The sequence below is a fragment of the Haliotis cracherodii genome, unplaced genomic scaffold (genome assembly GCF_022045235.1).
Source record: "Haliotis cracherodii isolate W230 unplaced genomic scaffold, xgHalCrac1.p SCAF_7, whole genome shotgun sequence".
Lineage (NCBI taxonomy): Eukaryota > Metazoa > Mollusca > Gastropoda > Lepetellida > Haliotidae > Haliotis > Haliotis cracherodii.
Window position 1 is genome coordinate 26,148,302 of NW_027266330.1, and position 19,952 is coordinate 26,168,253.

Here is a 19,952-nt window from a genome sequence, read left to right on the forward strand (position 1 = left end):
TTTGAGTCCAAACTTTTTCTGGCGCTGTTTTGATACAAAAACCACACTTCAATGAGATAGACATTATTGATTTTCCTCCTCTAAAGACATCTTGCTATTTATCTACCTTCCATGGAGTCTACAGCCAATTTTACAAAGTGCTGTGTGAGACGAACTTCTTCATTTCCCGGCCCAGGAATTAATATCAGGTTCTCGTTAATGTCAGAAGTAGATAGGATATATTGATCTGAAATTGAAGAGGAGGCTGGTGAACAAGGAAACCCAAGACTTGGCAAGCACTTGGCCCTGGCCCATGAACTTAAAATTATTGGTCTGAAAAGTTAGAAAGTTTGGGAAGGTCTTATTTGATGTAAAAACACTTAAACGCTTCATTCGGACAGTTTTAGTGAGCAGTTTGTTTGCCCCATAGCTTGGGAACTGACTAATTTTGAAAAGTAAACTTTCTTGAAACAAGGTAGTTATGCTTAAAAGTATCTAAATTCGTTTGTTTGAAATGTAAAGGATATGTGCTGAATAATGTTTTTTTTCTGCACAGAATTGATCTAAGACATATGTCTTCAATTCATTTGGAAACTTTATGAAATGCATTCAACATGAAAGTCAAGGGTCCTTGTCAGAATCCTAATGTTTCAAGTTTAAAGATTTGGGGGGTCCATAAATTAGAATACCATAGGACCCCCTTTAATTTTTTAACAGTGCTTGAATGATAATTTTCATCTCTGTACAAAAGTCCGTTTTATCTTCTATAACCTGTTGCATATAATTGACACTTGATCTTTGACATTTTTCCTTACAGTGCATTTTTCTCAAGTCAAAATGTACTCATATTGTCATAAAAAGAAGTTATACGTTTGAAAAAGTCCTTAAATCTGTCATCATTAGTTCTCGTCAGACTTGTTAATGTTAATTCTCTGATATTTTCCTTCACTGTTGTCAAGATCTTGTACAAAGCTGACATATGTTACTCCATATGTTCCACATTAAAGTTAACATGGTCACAGACATCTGCCCCTGAGGGGAACATTTGGGTTCGTCTTACAAAGTATGCTTTTTTTTCATTCAAAATCATTAAAACAAAGTATGAAGTATTTTTTATCACCATACTGCTGTTACCACTTGCCCAAACACCTTTGATATGTAGAAGTTATTTATTTCCTGATGCTTCCTGACTTTGACAATCACAAAGTATGTAAACACATTTGCATCTCAAAACTGTACTTGATAGACTGTTTAAATGCGATCAAGCTTAAAAGTGCCACATTTCCTTACAAAATCATTACTGGTCTTTAACAGATTATGGGTGACATTAGGTTGAATTTCCGTTCTGGATGCGTATCAAATCTTTTTTCTCACACAAAAAAAGTATCCAGACATTCTTGTATCAACTTTCCCAAATGGTGAATTAAGACAAAGTTAACTGTGGAATATGTTTATGAATATAAAATCATGTCTGTACTGACACTGAGTTCAGGGGTATAAAATTTAATCTTTAGGAGTGTTATCTTTTAATTTAACGATTCTTGAGACAAATAGCAGATTTATCTATTTAGATATTTAACCATAATTAACTGGTTTGTGTTGATAAGGGAAACATGAGTGTCATATTCAGACTTAAATGCATTTTGCAGGAATACCGAAGTACTTAGCAAGAGGATGTCCGTGGTTTTATTAACTGAAGAACCTGCAACTAATGTGATTGGTAAAATGTGATTTAAAGATGTCAGAATTCATAAGATTCCCTTCTTGTCACGGATGAGATAGTTAATGCTTGCATTCAAACAAGTGCATACATGTGTTTTGTAATTATAAGGAAGCAAACATACATGGGACTCATTTACAGGTTTAATTCATTCATTTCAGGGTTGTGAATGTATATGTTAAGACAGTTTGTATAAAAGGGTAAGAATATTGTTGATTTAATCTCCTTGATATTGCTCAATAAGACTACAGCAGTGTTGTCAGGCAAGGAAATGAACTGGCTCCACATCTTTTTTTCTAAAGTGGCAGACAAGACTGCCAGTCATGACAATTGTGTAAATATTATTGCAGTGAGCACAACAAAGAACAGCCCCTACATCATTGTCACAGATGCACTTATATTTGACATTATTTCCTTGAATACACAAAGAGTTGTGTATTTATTATGAAAGGGAAAACAGATAAAGATGCAAGACTGTTTTTCAGCACTCACATTTCCTTTATTTTTAAAGCTATGAAGTTAACATTTTGGTGGGTTTATTTCGGTGTTGACTTGACAGAGAGACAATGAAGTACATGTTCATGGTATTTTGTATGTATTTTCTGAAAAATAACCAATAGAAAGGAGTATAATAGAAAAGCCTCATCTTTATTATCGTCATTAATTGTGTCATGGTAATGCCTGTCATTTCTGAATAGCGTGGTGTAAGCAAGTAAGCATCAGTGTACGTAATTAAGATTGAAAGAGAAGGGGTACTTGAGATTACCCTATTGTTCATATTGAAGATTTAGGGGGAGTCAAGTCCTGGATTCAGGTTCAATAGGTGAAGACCTCAAGGACTGGAGGACCTTTCTCCTCCTCCTCCTCCTCCTCCTCCTCCTCTCTCTCTCTCTCCCTCTCCCCATTTTCGGACACTGAGGTATGGGACTGTTTTTCTTTATAACTCATTTTAAACATTATCTTTAGAAGATTGATTGGAAAGGTTAGATAGCAGAAAATGAATACAGTTTCACATATCTGTTTGCTGATATACAGTCCATACAAATGCATATTTACCATTGCAATGCATTCCAAAAGGAATGCAAGATGTAGAGTTGATGTATTGGGGTTATTGCACTTCATGATGAAAGAGGGATCTGACAACGTGACAGTGTTGTAGTGGTAGCCGATAAGCCGATAGTGTTGCTGGTCAGGTGTCAGGTCTTTTCCTGTAATCTGAAATAAGAACAGATTGTTGTTCAATATGAACTTCAATTTGAAAAAAAAGTAATATGAAATCAGCTTGATTATGTATTCATGTACTATTCACAGCAGGTATTGTGGTCATGTTATCCATAGAAGAAGAAAAAGGTTTATTGTATATAAACACCCACAGGGGGCATGGTACAAAACATGAACATGACTAATTAAACATTGACATACACAAGAGAATACAAATATTGCTATGATTATATTGCTAGAGAGGAGATGCAGATTTTCTTTGCCTGAACATTTTGTGAATGAAATTGGAGATAATTTTTGCAAAAGGCTCTGGTGGATTTAAAAGTATTTTTAGAGATATCATGTGCATAGCCAAGGTGGGTGATGAATAAAGTTCCTGTCTCAGGTCTTTGCACAGAGGGCATTGTAACAGGAAGTGTTCCTCATCTTCCATTTCATCAATAGAATTGAATAGAATAGACATCCATATGTAATTGTCTTGGACATATCAATCAGGGATAGTGGGGACTGTTATCACCCTGCTGTTTAATCTCCTCTGGATGTTTATTCAGAAGGTGTCTACAGATGGCTCCACACCAAGATGGGGATAATTCCTAGTTCTGTCAACCATGCATGTAGTGATGGGAAGCAGGGAGTGTCCATGAACCCTGTGAAATGGTTGACAGCACTTATCTTTATGGCCACGGCCAGTTGCTTGAAATGATAACCATCTCAAGAGGCAACACTTTCACATGTTTGCTTTTATCTCCGTGTGATCTGACACCAAGAATCCCTGGTTTATTTTACCAGCACCACAATAATGAGTTTATCTGTTCTGTCATGGAGAATTCAGAGAAATAGTATGTAAAATAATATCTTTTTTTGTGTGAGTCAAATTTGAACATCAACAGATTTTTAGAAATAACATCCTCTCAGATTTGAAAATGTATATTTTGTATTTGTAAATATTTTTCTTTCTTCAGATGCATTTCATTATCTGTTCCAACACAAACTGATTTTGATTTCTAAAATTGTCTGCTTTTTGCATCACATTTGCATGGAAATTTTCAGATTTGTAGTCCATTTTGTTAATTGAAATCAGGCCCCATGCTCTTGCTTCCAGAATTATTTTGATACCCTATTTTTTTGCAACTACAATAAACAATTCTTCTTTTAAAAAAAAATGAAAATAGAGATTGTTAAAGAAAAGAATTTGCCCAAGTGCAGTGTGTGTCCTTACTTTCTGTGCTTTAAAACAAACTAATGTTATTGCAACCCTTTCCACCTAAACAGTACGAAATCTATATGGGCGGCATTGGTCGTTCTAATGGAGAATTTCAGGAAAAAGGTTGAAGAAAAACATAGGTGTGGACTTCAGCCTAATTTGTGTTTCATAAAGTCACACGAATGGTTTGTGGTTCCCATGAGGATTAATAAAGGAAAATTGATATTGTTTTGATAGACAATTAAATCAGACATGGGAAGAATGGCATCCACTGTTCTTTGGAAGAAGATTCTTTGCATGGCTGCTAATTTTAGTGATGTCAGGAGAGTTTGTAAGTTAACACTTTATCTCCTGTGAAGTTTCTCATATTGGAGCTCCATTGCCTTGCACTAGGTACTACATTTGCTTTGTTAAATTTGAGGAGAACATGAGTTTATTGCTCTTCATGGAGATGAGGGGTGGTCGGGTAGCTTAGTGGTTAAAGCGTTCGCTCGTCACGCCGAAGACCCGGGTTCGATTCCCGACATGGGTACAATGTGTGAAGCCCATTTCTGGTGTCCCCCGCCGTGTTATTGCTGGAATATTGCTAAAAGCGGCGTAAAACCATACTGACTGACTGACTGACTGACTCACTCACTCACTCATGGAGATGAAAAGTATTTGTGTCATATTGGAACAAACACAAATGTCAACAATTCTCTTTGTTTGTCGTTACTGCTCAGTTGGTTATTGAGTGACTTATTTGATGACAATATAAATGTCATTTATTTTTAATCTTATTCAGTGGAGCAAGGGTTAATGTATTTTTTTTTACCCAGGTGTGATAATTGATTTTGGTTACCATAAAATAAGGGTTAATGTTTTCTTGTGAATGTAACAGTACACTTTAGTGGAACAAGGGTTAATAGTCAGTGCAGACTGTGAGATGGGATGGGAGGTGACAGTAACACAATTACCTGGTGTAAGATGGATTGTCCGAGGGGCAGAGAGTAATGGACTCTGTCTGCAGCCTGGGAGGGGGGGCGAGCGGTGGGAGATGGCCATATTTGTTTGAGTAATTTTGACTCTACTGCAGGCCTATCCAGTAATGGAACTAGGTTTAGGCTTGTCCAGCAGCATGTGCTGTTATGCAGCTAACATATTGCGAAGGTAGTCGACATACTTATCTGAAGCCATCAATCATTCAATACATCTTTTCAAAACTGGTGTGTGGGTGTAGATGTGTGTGACATGTGGGTGGGTGGGTGTGTGAGTTAAAATTAAAAGGTCACATCAGCAGGAATTCAGCCATATCATGACTATAAAAACTTTAACATTAATTAAAATACATTCAGATGATACAAAGACAAAGGATAGTAAGATAACTAGACTATCACAGATGTGTTGGTTTTTTTTATATTAGTATGTGTGTGTATAGGAGTAAACGTTTTTGAACAATGCTCGCCAATAGTTTTACTGAAACTTTCGGGGCGGTCGGGTAGCCTAGTGGTTATAACGTTCGCTCGTCACTCCGAGGACCCGGGTTCGATTCCTGACATGGGTACAATGTGTGAAGCCCATTTCTGGTGTACCCTGCCGTGATGTTGCTGGAATATTGCTAAAAGCGGCGTAAAACCATACTCACTCACTCACTACTGAAACTTCCAGGATCAAATAATCATCTTGAAAAACATATTTCTGAAATAAAGGATTTTTTTTTTAAATGTATGCATTATGCTTTGTTGAAATATGTATATATGTTATGATAAACCTTGTATGGGTGCCAGTAATTCAAGTGTGGATGGGTTTCATCTCATACTTAAGATGTGATTTAACACTTACTGCCACTAATCCAGGCATAAACAAGATACCTAACATGGTTGAGGCACCTTGATTATCACTAAAATCAACTGATTAAATGATTAGAATAATATGTTTATCTTTGAACTTGAATAATATTACCCAGTGCTGCGGTGTGCCTGATACTGCAAGAAATCCCTTGAGCGCCTTGTAGTTGTAATGTGTCTACCAGATTTCAACTTGTGGCTATCATGGTTAACAACTTAAACAAAGAAAGCCAGGCTCTTAGCATCTGAGGAATTTCTCCTGAAGACATTTATCTTAACAATAGAAATATAATACCTTTCTCCTTAGCCTTTAAGAATCAAGTTAGTGTTAGTAAGGCAACTTTAAACCAAAGTTGCTTACTTGTTCATTTGCGGAGGGATCAGATTAGGGTAGAGTGTAGATGGTAGGTTTGAGTAGTCAATCAAGTGTCATGGCGTGGACTCTGTTCCTGACTTAGTGGCTCAATTCCCTGCATAACCAGTAATCCTGTAATCCCATTGAGGCATCCTATCTGGCCCTAATCAATGGGATTAACAGGGACGAAGGGATGAGGATATGGATGCTTGTTGCTACTTTCATGAAACTGAAACTGGGTTATCTCAGTTGTCTGATGATGGACCACTCAAATTTAAGTTTGATTTGGAGTCAAATTGGAAAATATGCAGTCTGTATCTGTTGCTTAAAACATATCCCTGGTAAGTGTTAAATCCTTATCAAGATAGTCATCACCATGTTGGGATGCATAGTCAGTTGGTGACAGTTGTACTGCTGGGGAAAATAAAAGTGTCCCAAACAACTTGAGGATCAATGATTGTGATATCGCAGATGGTATCACCCATTAAGGAGTAGAGCGTCCGCCCGGAGAGAGGAAGGTCCGGGGTTCAATTCCTGGCCGCGTCATACAAAAAGATGTTAAAAGATGGTTACCCTGTCTGGCGCTTGGCATTAAGGGTTAAAACAAGGACTGATCGGCTCGGAGTCAGTATACGGTGTCTGAGTGTGGTCTTCTGCGGCATGGTATCTCAGTGGGCTAGCACTATAATTCGGCATCAGTCGGGACTAGTACAAGCAGCCACACTACGCAACGCCGTGCCACGTATATGCACGTCACTATATAAGTGCAGTAATCTTGGATGCGACGTTAAACCCCATTTCACCTCATCCATTGAGAATGTCAATGTAGTTGATCTATACTATAGTATAGTATTTGTTTGTACCAGTGATTTGGTTATGGTAATCCAGGAGATCCGGAGCTGGTGATTTCAGAATTAGCTCCAGATGGTTACTGTCTGTGTCTCTTATATTGCCAACAATTAGCATTGGTAATTGCTACATTGATGCCTGCTTCTTTCCCTCGTACATGTACATCGTTAATGTCAATAGCACCGGGAGTGAAGAGTACCCTCGTTAATTGCCTTTCCCCCAAAACGTTCATCTGAAATTGATTACGTGATAAATGGTTTGTTTTCTATCTTGTAAGTGCTAAGTTGTGTTAATTATAAAATTTTCAGTTGACAGGGAGAAAAAAATGTTTCCAAATGATTAGGTTAACTTTCTGGATGATTTGCTGTATATTTTCTGTGATGCAGTGAACATAAACACGTGCTGTTCGGTGGAGAGTGAGGATTAGCAAATTACAGTGGATATGGATCATTAAGATGATAAGTTAAGTACCGTATTCTACGCAATAAGCGCCCAGGGCGCTCTCAAAATTAGAAATAGGGGGCTCTTATTAGAATACTATTTTGGTGAAAGAGTTGAAAGATAGTAAATTTTGTGGTTTATGCTTACAGCCTGAAATGATATAAAAGAAAAGTCAGTGCGTATTATACACGACAGAATTAATTCCAGAATGAAGTGCCCGTAATTAAGGGTGTATATAACACACGAGTGCGTAGTATACACGAATAAATAAGTGAACATTGATCAATCGGGAGGGTGCTAATGGGGATTGTTCACAAGCCAATATCTTAGCAAATATCACTGTGGGCGCTTATTAGAGCAGGGCACTTATTATGTCGAATACGGTAGTTCAAGCCATAGATGAACGTGTTTTGAATTAACTGGTATTTTAGTGTATTTTTCCATGAATGTTAAATGAAGATTATTTCTTTGGGTTTCTATAAGACATCACTAAACCGAGTACACACAAGGGTTTACTGTCACGGGAAAGATTAACATCCTTCATGATTTGAACAAGAGATGTTGAATATTTTGTTTCACTTTCATATGAATTATCCATAAATTATGTCAACAGTAGTCACTTCAGATTTATTTTTTTGTTTAACACTTTTCCCTTGGTCTCACATAGTGGTTGTTGATGTTTCAAGATAAACATCAAGGATGTGGATCGGCACACCTTGTCTATTTGTGAAAGGTAGTCATCAGCAGCATCTAAGATGGAGCTTTCACGAGCCTAATTGAATAACCTTTTAGCAGTTTATAAGATCTAAGAAGGGCATTTTATTGAAGGCTATCGTTTCCAGGATCCACAGTTTTGACAAAGGCACTCAGATGCTGACTGTATAATACCCTGTGGATATTGATACGCTGGTTTCCGAAGAGGGGAGAAAAGTGATAGATCGTCATATCAAATAGGGTCAATCAGGTCCGTGCGATGATAATGATAAGTGACAAGGTGGCAGCTTTGCTCAAGACTACAGATGCCCTTAAAGATTATGTTGATTTCTTGTTTTACATTGTTGAGAAATATTTTATAACATTTTGATGTCTTTGTCTGAGTAGATGACTCTGAGGCAACTTCAGTGTTTTTACCTACGGCTGGTCCATTGGTCTCTGCATCATTGAGTTACCCAGGGACCCGTGGAATGAATCAAATGCTGGTCCAACTGTCTGTTGAACTTTGGGTGAGCTGTTGATCATTACTCTGACTGGATATGGAAATGAGACTCAAACGATAAGGGGCGGACTATAGCCTGGTGGTTAAAGCGTTCGCTCGTCACGCCGAAGACCTGTGTTCGATTCCCGACATGGGTACAATGTGTGAAGCCCATTTCCGCTGTGATATTGCTGGAATATTGCTAAAAGCTGCGTAAAACGAAACTCACACACACTCACTCAAACTATAAGTACAATCAGCAGCCTGTACAACCACACATGATACATTGTTTTCTTTCAGTGATTATCATTGTTCATACTTGTTCTTTGAACTGCTTCCAACATTTGTATGTTTTGTTTGTTTGTTGTTTTATGCCGCACTAAGCAAGCTATATGATGGCTGTCTGTAAATAATTGAGTCTGGACCAGGCAATCCAGTGATTGACATCATGAGCATCGATCCATGCAATTGGGATATGATGATATGCATCAACCAAGTCAGCGAGCCTGACCACCAAATCCCGTTAGTCGCCTCTTACGACAAGCATAGTTGTCATTTAAAGCAAGCATGGGTTGCTGAAGACCTATATTCTACCACAAATCTTCTGTAATTTCATTTAGTTGTCAGTATTAGGACACTCATATGGCGTTGATAGGGATTATTTATGAAATTGGAATAAAAAAATATAGTCTTATGTTAGAATCTGTGATACAGTTCCACGCTTAGCCTATTTTTATATAGCTGACTTCAAAGAAAGACAGGTTAGTATGCCAGCCTCAGGTCTTATCTCTGAAAACATCAGTTGGTTCTAACTTTCTTTGTTGATCCAAGCTGAGCCACATGCACCAATCATAACAGTTTACTCAAGCCAAGCCAAGTCTGTTTCTTCATAACGTCAGGTAGATGGACCTTCCTTGACTTCTTTGCCACCGACATAGCTTCTGTGTTTTCATTTGAAGATTTGGTAGGTCCAGCCGTACCATTTGCAATTTCCCTGAATCAGATATAGAAAATGGAGAGAAAGAAAACAAATGATGTTGTTACGTGTCCAGATGTTTTCAAGAAAGCTTGTATTTTGGTAGCTGGAGTTGCCCCAGGGACTTAGTACATATGAAATGGGGAACTGAAGCATGTGGCATAGAAGTGTCCCCACCTCAGCCATGTTGGTCTTTTAATTGGTTTGAGGAAGTTTTTGCAGCATTTCCTTTCATTTGGTTTCTCTTTAGGTGATTATTTGCAGGAAGGGGGATATTATCAATTGAGCTAGAGTTTTGAATTATCAAGGAAATTGTTACCAAAGTCTTATTTTGTTAAGAATGTGACTCGTGAATATGGCACAGGCAAGTGATGATAAATACATCAAGCAATGGAGACAACTTCACACGTCCCTTTCCTCGAGGCATGCAGGCAGTGGGGGCGTAGAAGTGGAATAAGATTCAGCTCTCGATTCAGCTCTTGATTGTGGGAAGAATTTAGCACCATTGCAAGCTTAGATTGTGCATAATGATAGCATCATCAGTGACTCTACTTGTTCCAGTTATGCCGTGCAGAGTTGAGTCCCTTGGAAACGCCAGAAACCTATGATTGTGGGTTTGAATCCCGGTTCGCCCAAATTATGTTTCTAGGTTTGTCAGCACCATACCCGTGCTCGTGGGTTTCACTGAAGTGGTAAACGTATGAAACCTGCATCACTTCAGGCTCCCCCCCCACACACACACACACATACACATTAAGCTGACATGCCATGATATGACTGTAATATTGTTAAAAGCGGCGTTAAACCCAACTCACTCACTCACTCTTGTTTCAGTTATAGGTTTTAAGTGATAATATTATTACAGTTCATTGTCATGATCTTTTTCACCATCAGCGATGTCTTCAAGAGAAGTAATAATTTTATCCCAGTATAGATACAACTATATTTGTACCATGAAGCTTTGTAGGTCATGGTCTGATCAAGACCCCAATGAACGCATGTGTTAATGAGTCCAGATTGTGGGGTTTCAGTACAAACGTTATAATGGCAAATGTTGAAGTGGGCAAATTGGTCGTAGGAAATTGTTCATTAGCCTTCTCATACTACAATGAAATGTCAAGACTCAATGGTGAACTGACATTATTGTAAGGTTTCTTAGTACAGTGGCTAGTTGGAGTCATTGAACTGAAGCCTTCGATACTTCCTAGGAGATTTACCCTTACTGTAGTGATTGTTGGATGTTGGTGGAATTGACTGAACCGTTCCCATGCTGAGTTGACAGATCGACGTACTAGTATATACCATGTTTCATACAGTTTACCTTTCCAAACTCGGACCACTTTTAAGAGAAATTTCAGAAAAGTTACTTAATCCATGATTACTGTATTCGTAATATGCACCCAGGGCGCTCTCAAAATTAGAAATAGGGGGCTCTTATTAGAATATTATTTTGGTAAAAAAAACAGAATTGAAAGATAATTTTCGTGGTTTATGCTGACAGCCTTAAATGTTTATATACGACAGATATATTTTTCCAGAATTATTGCCCATAATTAAGGGTATGAGAGCGGGGTGCTTATTACGTCGAATACGGTAATAGGGATAATTCATGTTCTGTCTTTTTAGATATGAATGTCATTTTGCAGTTTTAAGTTTTATCAGTATACATATCACAATCAATCATTAAACATTTGTGCATTTGAATTTTCCACACGTAGCTACAAATTGTCAAAGTAGAAAATGGTAAGAACATTGATTTTGGACGTTTTGTTTAATAAATCTGGCATAGCTATCGGGAAAAGGAATAGTTTCAACTTGCTTATCAAGACCGCTTCCATTTGTCCTCCATCACAAAAAGAGTTTGAAAGAAACGTATTGGAGACATAATGTTACGTTAAAATGGAATCCAATGAAATCTGATTTTAGTTTTTGTTACTGTAGCTGATAACAAAACTGAAATTGAACTACAAATTTTACCATGGTTTAATCACTCTGCAGCTTTTCCCATTCTCAAAAGGAAACAAAGACAATCAATCAGAAAGCTTAAAAAACTTGAATAAAAGTGGATTATCTCTGAAACAGCATGCCTTACATGGCCTGTCGCTGTTACACATGTTATCACCCAACAGCCATGATCCAGCCATTATTACAGGCAGGTGCTCTCACAGAGGCACGGATCTTTCTCTGCCAGCCAAATTAGCCAGCATCACTAACGACTAATGGCTAATGAGGGACGGTGTGTGTCAGATATTGCGCACGTGGTGATGTAAGGACCTCACCTGCAACTTTGAATCTCGATTACGCGACTACAAACCTCAATTACGCGACTCAAGATCTCGATTACACAGATTAAATATTTCTTGTGTCAGCTTGGCCTGGAAGAACACTATGATTTTGCAGTTCCTCATCTGCCTTAATTTTAGGGGCATATGCCTGAAGTGTGTTGGCTGTTGTTTTACCTCGGATTTGTTTTTTATGGTGGAGCGGGAATGTTATTTTGATGTATAGGACGGCAAGAAAATTGAATCATTTTAACCTTATCAGGTTGAAGAGGAAGAAGTTAATGAGGGCTCATTTTTATTAACCTAATGATGCGTAGGTTAGACTATCTAAGCTGCCCTTAAGGAGTAGAAACTGAAACATTTTTGTTTTTATACCCCTTGTTGGAGAAATCTGTATTCATATCAATGCTGTCAAAATAACCGATACCCACACAATGATAATGATGGATCGATCTGCTCAGGAACAGAACCTTGTAACATGTCAGGCTGATTGAAAATTTGCCTTCACAGGAGGACAAATGAAAATAGAACTGTTTTGTCTACCAAGTAATAACATCTGATCAAAAAATCTAATTTCCTCTGCAGCTTCGGAAGCAATTCCCAATCCATCAAACTCCAATTCAATAACCCACCATGGTGTCTGGGCTTCTGAGACCAGCAGAACAAAGCTGTGTCGGTCTGGGCTGGATCTGTCCACAGTCTGTCCCAGGTCCGGCTGTGTCTTCATCATCACCTGTAATTGAGATGTGGGGAGAATCTTAAGTAAGGCTACATACATGACAAATAGTGGTGAAAAACCTGAACCCTGTCATTTGCTTGACGCCTTTGTGCTGGTGACCTCATATTGGAGCCCTGTACTGGTAAAATACATACCATGTATGGGGGCGGTCGGGTAGCCTAGTGGTTAAAGCATTCGCTGGTCACGCCGAAGACCTGGGTTCGATTCCCGACATGGGTACAATGTGAGAAGCCCATTTCTGGCATCCCCCGTCCTGATATTGCTTGAATATTGCAATAAGCTGCGTAAAACTAGCTCACTCACCCACTCACTCACTCACTCACTCACTCACTCACATCTCTGTCTGTCTGTCCATCTGTCCATGTTCCACCTATATAACTAAACAATACTGTGATTATTATTGTGAGCAATGATCTATGCTGTCGGGATTCGATGACATTCCATCAACCACATCATTAAGTGAGAGAAAAGTAGATGAAGATGATCAACAACTTATTTTTCAAATGGGATAAGCAAATAAATGCAACAAAACCTTTGTCATAACCCTTACAAAAAAAAAAGGCCACAAAAGATGCATCCGAGACCGCCTTAATCATTCCCCGCAAGGCACATTTTTACCTTCTCCACAGGGTCTTAAGGAAGTCTCTAGATATTCCCGGCAAATGTCTCCACACCATCTCGGCAAACTACTCCAACTTGCAGCTTGCTGAGAAGTATCCAAGACTTCCTCACAGTACCTACTGAAGTAGTCTCCGATACTTCCTCAGAATTAACCTTATATGGCTAATTAAATATGCTTTGAACCATCTCGGCAAACCCACTTAGGAAGTCCCTGATTATTCTCCACAAACGTGTGTGACATAATCAAAGATGTTTCTAATGCATCCCCACAACACTTGCAAGGAAGTCTCCGAAGCGTCTTCTCAAACCTATCAGGGGTAATTAAATATGCTTTGAACCATCCCGGGAAACCTTCTAAGAAAGTCCCCGAATAGTCTCCACAAACTATTATTAGGTAATCAAAGATGTTTCTGAAGCATCCCAGCAAAACTTGCAAGGAAGTCTCCGAAGCATCTTCGCAAACCTATCAGGGGTAATTAAATATGCTTTGAACCATCCCGGGAAACCTTCTTAGGAAGTCCCCGAATAGTCTCCACAAACTATTATTAGGTAATCAAAGATGTTTCTGAAGCATCCCAGCAAAACTTGCAAGGAAGTCTCCGAAGCATCTTCGCAAACCTATCAGGGGTAATTAAATATGCTTTGAACCATCCCGGGAAACCTTCTTAGGAAGTCCCCGAATAGTCTCCACAAACTATTATTAGGTAATCAAAGATGTTTCTGAAGCATCCCAGCAAAACTTGCAAGGAAGTCTCCGAAGCATCTTCGCTAACCTATCAGGGGTAATTAAATATGCTTTGAACCATCCCGGGAAACCTTCTGAGGAAGTCCCTGGTAAGTCCCCACAAACTTGTGTTATGCAATCAAAGATGCTTCTGAAGCATCCCCGCAACACTTGCAAGGAAGTCTCTGAAGTGTCTTCACAAATCTGTCATGGGTAATTTAACATGCTTTAAACCATCCCGGCAAAGTTCTAAGGAAGTCTCCATAACAAAGATGTTTCAGAGACATTTTACCTTTCCATCATTTTCAGTAATACAAAAGATGTGCTTACATCATAATCTAGTCTTTCAACAGCATCCCAGAAGTGTCTGTGAAACATCCTTGCCAAACCTGTACTGTCAAAAATGAGATAACGAAGTTGTATAGTATTCTCTTTATTTGGAGTAATAACAGCAATAACAAGTAGCCAGAGGTGGACATCATCAACAGAAGATATCATTATATGGTAGCCATCATATGAAAGTGGAAGTCATCATATGAAAGTGGAAGTCATCATATGAAAGTGGAAGTCATCCTCGTCCTGGCAGGGGTCGTCATGGAAGCTGTCCTTCAAGAGGCTGAAATGGGATCAAATGTTATTGAATATCAGTGACATAATGAGTGAGTGAGTATGGTTTTACGCCGCTTTTGCACAATGTTCCAGCAATATCACGGCGGGGGACACCAGAAATGGGCTTCACACAATGTACCCATGTCGGGAATTGAACCCGGGTCTTTGGCGTGACGAACCATCTTTAACCACTAGGCTACCGGACAGTCCCAATCAGTGCCATAAACTAATTACTTTTTGTCAGACGTCAAGGAGTGAGTGAGTGAGTATGGTTTTACGCAGCTTTTAGCAATATTCCAGCAATATCATGGCGGGGGACACCAGATATGAGCTTCACACATTGTACCCATGTCGGGAATCGAACCCGGGTCTTCGGCGTGACGAGCGAACGCTTTAACCACTAGGCTACCCGACCGCCCCCAGACGTCAAGGAGACTCATTAAAAACTATTACAAAAATTACTTTTTGGGGGCTACAAAATTACTGATGTTATGGTCAAAGAAACAAACCATGGCTCATTCACTTGAAGGCATTCCTAAGCGTGCAGATCTTCTTGCTCACCACACAGTTCCAGTTGTTTTTTCTTTGCCGGTTTCAGAACTGATGAAAAAAATAACATGTTACACTGGATGATAAATCAAAGCTTCATAATTCATGATACAGTAAAAATAAATTGCAAACAAGATAAGAGCATTAAAATTGCACTCAGGTGAAATGGTTCCAGTCCAAATCTATGATGACTTGAAAGTTACAAAACTTACCATTTGTACCAAAACTAGATTTTAAATGATGTCAATTAGTTAACATCTTGTGATTAGATATTAACTTAATATTGATATGTCCATGTAAGTTGACCAAAGCATTACACATTCAAATGTCATTGTGTTCTAGAAAAATTTAAAAAATGGTTTTGACATTTACAAGTACTCATATTGGCTCAAAAGTTAAACACAGGAAGGATATTTAGATTGTAAAACCTATTGATTCCTTACTATGATTCTGATATTAAATTATAAAAATTAACTCTTTAGTTTCATAACTTATTTAGTTACAGTTCCATTAACCTGAAATGATTTACCTGACACTTAACAAAGATACTGACCTTCGAGTACCACATCGGTGTCGGTAGCATCGTAAAAACACCAAGTTGCTGGCCACCAGGCAGCAACTGGCTTCTTTTCCTTGATCCCTTCTCATGAAACAGGCACATCAGCAGGAGTTCACGTCTTCCTATGAAGTATCGTTCCTTTTTTGTCTTCAAAAATCACCACAAGAAAGGGGGCTGAAAAATCAAGTTGCATTCATTAATAACCTAAAACTAAAAGGCGGGTATTGCTGGTCACAAAACAAAGTTGACACAGGCAACTTTGCCAAAATTTCAACAACCTGGTGCCAGTCCAAAACGTAATTCAGGATCTATACCGCGATGGCGATGGAGCATGTCGACGGGGAAAACGATAAGTCCACAACATTTACTGGGAACATATATCTATTTCAAACAAACGTTACAAAACATGAGTTTCCCTTACTTACGAGTTCTTAAAAAAATATCAACCAACATCCTCGTTATAAAACAGCAGGTTACAAAATGGCGGCGATTTCCGTACTAATTACCATACAACAATGGACATTTGTTTGTAAAAAAAACTAAGTTTTAATTTCAAATACAACTTAAGATAAATAGAGTTTAACATAATACAAATATATAATTTGTTATCTATTAATTCAATAATTTTATAAACTTATAACGACAGTCTGCGATCATATTTCACATTTCAGTGACCAGACACATAATTTGTTTTGAAGAAATACTTTTTTATCTCAGTCCCACATCGGTGCTCTCCGTAAATTTTACGGAGAACCACGATGTGATCGAAACATGAAATCTGAAAGGCCTGCGCAATATTACAAAATTACATCTGCGCCTATTATTTTTCATAAATAGTCCCAAATTAGATCAGTTTGAGGTTCAAAATTAGAACATAAATTTACGATTAATAAATTGAGCTTGAAAAAAGATTTCTCTTTCAGCGAATGCTAAAACTAAGTTCAATATCTAAGTGAGAATTGGTTTGGATCGGGGGTCGTTTCGGTGGATTATTTAGCATAATTGTTATGGAGACAATATAGAGGGCTATATTTTAAAAATATATTTATGTAACACAAACAGATCTAAAGTGTACCTACCGTTTGTTCAGGAACATACGTTGTCATCCTTGCTGAACTCAGAGTCGGCGTAGATTCTATCTCGATGAAGGTTTGGTGACTTTCTTTTTCAGTTTTTGCTTCTCTTTCAAATTATTATTTTTTATCGATAGATTAAAATATTATTCACTAGATCTATTTCCCGCAATGTTATTGAAAATAGAATTCTCCGACACACACTTTGACAATGGGTCCACATCGAACAAGTCAAAGAACAAAATGAAAACGTGTCAATCAAATCTTTAGATTATATTTTACAAAGTAATAAATGAAATCACCAAAATTATGTATCTGTCTAAAAGTTGTCAAACTTAGATATAAGTTATCATTTCCATCTTTTCGTGCGATCGCGTGTGATGCGAGTCAAATATGGCATCGCGGCTTTTAATAGTTTTATCGCCTCGATTTCTCCACAATGTTTAATGCCAAATATATGCAAGAAAAATCTTTGTCTCAGCTCGTAACCTGGCACGATACATCCACGAAGTTTCATATTTTTAATATAGATCGCGATTTCCTGCTTAAAACGTTCAGAACAACACGATTTAACAAAAACCTTTCGTCAAAGTTTGATATACACGAGTGCCGTTGCTGTAATTGGTTGTATAAGGTCACGTGCTCAATTTGACCAATCACGAATCTTATAGCAGATTTCGGCAAGAAAGCGTCACCAGAAACCAATAAAATAGCATGTTATAGTAATGTAAATACTCAAGGCGAGTTGACTATCGTGTAGATGACAAAATAAACTTTGAAGATAATGGTGTGTCACATGGTACGTGTTATTCATGCGAAGCTTCGAAAACGGAGATATTTCTTCATGCTACAGATCGGACAGCCACTGTCATCGGGAAAATGATGACAGATATTATTAATAATTCTTTCGAAAATAATTTTCCGATTAGAGTCTAGATCTACGTATACAATAAATATGAAAAACAACAACAACAATAATTAGGTAGATCCACGGACGTATATATACGTCTTTGGTAGATCTAAGTTCTGAAAATCGTCAAATTTTTGTTTCCTCTGTCCTTATTCTGGACGTTATGAATGTGTTAGCTTGGATTATTTTTATTTACAACACACTTAACTTAGTTGTAAATGCATCATTTAAATAATGTGATAAACATAACTTTCATTGGTGGGGGGTGGGTGGTGAAGAGGGACCACACCCAATGGACACAGAACAGCTACAATTAAAATATACCAGTTGTGAACAGAAGCTCATAAATCCTGAGACTATTATAACTGGTATTGCAGTACTTACTAAGGTACAAAGACAATGAGTAACTTGAGTGATGTGTTTGAATTTTCTGATTGATCATTCATTCTAAGTATAATTTAACTTGAATAAACACTTTGACAGTCACTTGACTTGTATTTGAATTATGATTATAACCATTAAAACAGCCAATCATGTATTTCCTGGCACCCCTAAAAATGTAATGGCACACTTAATTTGGCATAATTGTGCCCATTGGCAAACTTGAAATAAATTTAATTTCGATCCCTGTTATGTATATCTTGAGCCACAAATCAGCCACTATGTCTACAAGTAATATTACTTTATGTTGCCTTTTCTTATATACCTTTTTCTGAGGAGACTGTTATATGGCACACGGACACTGTTACTTTCTGATTGGAATTTATGAATATATTGTACATTTCTTTCTTTTTTTCTGATTATTGCATACTGATAATTCCTGCATTTGTTTTAACTGTATTTAATAGAAATATACCTCGAAGCATTAATTGTGTTGGGTATTTAATTATTAATGTCCTTGCTGACATATATAGGATTTCTAATTCATTGCATGTGAATGTTTTAGATAAAGAGCTTTAGTATTATCCTTAAAGAAAATTCAAAATAAATAATAATGATCATGTCATCTCTTCCAAGCAAGGGACCTAGTTTTCCGAGATCTTGACTAAAGCTCAATGTATTGATCTGTATCAATTGAAAGGAAGTCTTTGAAAGATATATACTTACAATATAGTTTTGGCTAGTGAGGATGCATTCACATCATCATTGCAAACCGGTTATCAAGTTGCCTTGTGAGGAAGTCTCTGAATAGTCTTTGCAAAGTTCTTTCGAAGATTTCCACAAGCAAAGAAGACTCCACAGTATCTTTTCAATTTTGTTTATTTGTAAAGAAGTCTCCGAAAAGTCCCCACAAATGTTTTTGTGGGGTCTTCGTTAGTGAGAATGCACTCAATACATCCTTGCAAACAGTCAGCTATTTTATTGCCTTATGAGGAAGTCTCCGAATAGTCCTCACAAAGTCTTTGTGGGGTCTTCGCTAGCGAGGATGCACTGATACATCTTTGCAAACCTTCAGCTACTTTATGGCCCTTCTGAGGAAGTCTCCGAATAGTCTTTGCAAAGTTGTTTTGAAGGTCTTCGCTAGCGAAGACGTATCGGAGACATCTTAAGAGATCTCCTAAGACATCCCCTGCTAGTGGAGATGCACTAGAAACGTCATCAGTAGGTTAATGCCTTTGTGGGGAAGTACTTGATTATTCCCCAGAATAGTCTTCGATGGGTCTCCGCAAAGTCTCGGCTAGCCGAGACCATAAAAATTGGCTAAAATCCCACAAAAGATGCATCGGGACGGTCTCGGGGCGGTCTCGGGTACATCTTTTCTGGGTTTTTTTTTTGTAAGGGAAGGATCCTCTACCAAAAGCAGAGTCCCTTGTATGATTATGAATCGCTTTCAAATAGTGATGATGTCAGCTGCTTGCAAATGGTGAACGTATCCTTGGCACCCGTCACGAACACATCCAAAGGCACACTATGAAGATGGCAAGGAATATTCAAAGGACAAGGGCCATTTTTGGTCCATAGGATATGAATACCAGTTATTTAAGAAATGAGGAAACTTTTTCAAATCATTATAAAAATCATCAGATGCATATAACACACAAGTGCGTATTATACATGTATAAATAAGTGTTGTGTACATTGATGAATCGGAAGGGGTGCTAATTTAGATTGTTCACTAG

General features: G+C 37.9%; 1 protein-coding gene and 1 long non-coding RNA gene across 12 annotated transcripts in view; one reads left to right on the plus strand and one right to left on the minus strand.

The window, feature by feature from the left end:
• LOC139447935 (serine/threonine-protein kinase mig-15-like) overlaps window positions 1-19,952 on the plus strand; it is a 189,135-nt gene that overhangs the window by 100,929 nt on the left and 68,254 nt on the right. The gene's annotated exons all lie outside the window — the stretch shown is intronic.
• On the minus strand, window positions 14,550-16,009 carry LOC139447936 (uncharacterized). The gene is made up of 3 exons (XR_011652052.1): window positions 15,844-16,009; window positions 15,251-15,341; window positions 14,550-14,748 (listed from the first exon to the last, which is right to left on the minus strand). It is a non-coding gene; the product is annotated as an uncharacterized lncRNA (long non-coding RNA).